Below are 442 nucleotides of genomic sequence, written 5' to 3'. Positions count from 1 at the left end.
TGCTGGTACGCGTTAGGAAGCCCAAACACCTTCCTCATGTAACAAAAGCCGTCTCGAGGTGTGGGGCCTCTCCAGAGCATGCAAGCAGAACTTCCCTCATTGCTTCTTGCGTTCACCAGCAGCAATTGTCACGGAACATAGCTGCAAAGTTGCACCTATTAATCTCATATGGTACTAATAGTAATGCAGCCTCCAAGCACTGAAATCTCCAGCCAATATTCATGCAGCGACAGCAACACAGTAGAGTGTCGTCAGCTACCTTGTCGAAGGGCTATTATCACTCGACACGTACGCAGCGCATCTGGCTGTCTTCAGGCACGTGACAGTTGGAAAGAACTTCGCGAGTTACGTTGTGCATCAGAAGCGGCGATTTGTGTACTTTTCAATCGGGAAGATGTCCTTCCTTGTGTACAAAGCGCAGTAAATATCTGACATCTCAAGG

Source organism: Eimeria mitis, genomic scaffold, assembly GCF_000499745.2.
Source record: "Eimeria mitis Houghton genomic scaffold, Emh_scaff3512, whole genome shotgun sequence".
Taxonomy (NCBI): domain Eukaryota; phylum Apicomplexa; class Conoidasida; order Eucoccidiorida; family Eimeriidae; genus Eimeria; species Eimeria mitis.
Note: the sequence above shows the minus strand (reverse complement) of the source record.